At 37.5% G+C, this 2144-nt stretch overlaps 1 pseudogene; it reads left to right on the top strand.

Moving 5' to 3' along the window:
- The first annotated feature begins 1494 nt into the window (after nt 1-1494).
- Nucleotides 1495-1846, top strand: LOC131423922 (small ribosomal subunit protein uS10-like; annotated as a pseudogene).
- Nucleotides 1847-2144: the final 298 nt, after the last annotated feature.

The following is a 2144-nucleotide window of genomic DNA, read 5'->3' as shown; positions in this document are numbered from 1 at the left end:
TTTGTATATTTTGCATGTCACTGGCATTTAATAACTGCATTGGGCCTGCATATTGCAGCCCATCCCAGGAAACTTTAGGTGGAGACAATGGCCTCTGTGTGGTGACCAAAAGGCCCAGGGCTGAGCAGGCTCTCACTCAGAAGTAGCAAAGAAAAGTGAAGAATGCCTTCAATAATACCGTGGGAAACTTCCATTCTGAAATAAATAACCACAGGAAAGTACACTGGCTTTTGTTTTAGGCCAAGGAACTCCCAAGATGACTGTACCTAGATATTATGTTACTCCTAAGAACAGTGTTTTTATTTGCCTTTGAAAAAATCACATTTGAATTGCGGCTTACTCAAGGATAGCCAAATATCAGAATTTACATTTTACCTGCAAAGGAAATTGAAAAGTTGCTGTAGTATTTCTCTGATTTGTCAAGAAATATAACAAGCAGGTCCAGCACAGAAAAAAATAAATAAATAATGATATCTAGACAAATGTAACATAACCCATCAGTGCTCCTCTTATTTAAATGAAAGCCAACAAATAAATGTTTGACAGATGACTAGGCCAAGAGAAAGACAAGTGTTAATGATACCTAACTATTCCTGCATCAAAGTTAGGAAATTTTGTTGGTCTTCCATTGCACAGAAAAAGCTCTAATCATATCTGGAAATAGAAGAACCCATGGTCTTGGAAGGAGATACATTTCTGGTACACAGCCTGGAAAGATGCCTAACCATCTCCTAACTATATAAGTCTCAGACAGAAAGATCCTTATGGAGCTTTTTAGCTCTAAGCTTCCATGATATGAAAGATAACTCAACATTGCTTGTCACATTTTTATCTACATATAAAGTTGAAACCGTAAGAACCATAAATTCCCCCTGCTTAGGTGTTGACTTTAATGGGCTTCCAATCTGACCCAAAATATTTTTTGAGTCTCTAGAATGTACAGTCAGTCACCTCATAAGTAAATACAACACAGTTAAAATAGTGAAATTCTCACAGGTGACTCCCATAGGAAATGCTAACAAGAAAAAACAATGGGCAAGGATGGGGATTTTTCATTAATCAGAAAAGATTTATGAAATTGTCTTAATACAAGATAACCTAAAAAAGACAAGTTCTTAGTGTTGTGCAAAAGCAAATGAAGGAGCACTTTTACAGGCCAGAATCTTCATCACCAGGTAAATGAGGTATAAAAAGCCATGAATATGGTGGCATAGCTTCCTGGTGGACTTGTTCTTTGGGGAGACAGAGCAGCAGGGAGTCAGGGGCAGGAGTGGGCAGAAGAGAGCTCTGTTGCACCCATAACAGTGTTGCCCTCCAAAAGAAAACCTAAACTTTAGTTTATTTATTGATTTGATATAGTTGTTACAGAATGTACCAAAACATTATAGTATGACTTATAAATTGGTACAATAATGAAGTGTCAATTAAAAATTAAATTTTAGCTTTTCTTTCTGAGAGTGACACTGTTGTAGGTGTGACCGTGCCACAATAGTTATGGCTTTTAAAAATACTAAAAGGACACCCACGAAACAAGAGATGGCAAGCCACAGAATTAGAATCACCCTTACCAACCCCAACATAAAATCTCTGGAGAAGGTGAGTACTGACTAGATCAGCAGCACAAAAGAAATGACCCTCAAACTGAAAGGACCCCATTCACCTATCTACCCAGACTTTGAAAACTGCTACAAGCAGAACACCTTTTGGTGAAAGTTGTAAGACATGGGATTGGTTCCAGGTGAGAACCAAAAAGCAACTCATTGACTCATAGTCTTTCTGAGACTGTGAAACACATAACTTCCATCACATTGGAGTGGAAGTTAAAGTCACCATTGCAGATGCCTAACTCAACTACTTTAAAACATTCATTATCAGTTATTAAAAAATAAATGAATAAATAAAAACAAATAAAAATACAGATGTTTAAATTAAAAAGAAATTGTGAAATACCTAAGTGGAAATGTAAGAAAAGAGCACTAACAAATTGTGGAGGTCACAACTGCAGGAAGCAGCCGTTGCCCAAAAGGTAGGGGAGAGAACGACAAGAGGCTGAAATTACTAAAACTCAAAAGCTTGGGAGAAGGCTTACTCTGGTGGAACCCAAACTTCTGAAAAGAGCCCACCAGATGCTGGTTCTGGAAGAA

The sequence above is a fragment of the Marmota monax genome, unplaced genomic scaffold, assembly GCF_021218885.2.
Source record: "Marmota monax isolate L192 unplaced genomic scaffold, Marmota_monax_Labrador192_F-V1.1 WCK01_AAM20220418_F8-fsc00109, whole genome shotgun sequence".
NCBI classification, from domain to species: domain Eukaryota; kingdom Metazoa; phylum Chordata; class Mammalia; order Rodentia; family Sciuridae; genus Marmota; species Marmota monax.
Note: the sequence above shows the minus strand (reverse complement) of the source record. Positions and strands in the feature narration are given on the sequence as shown.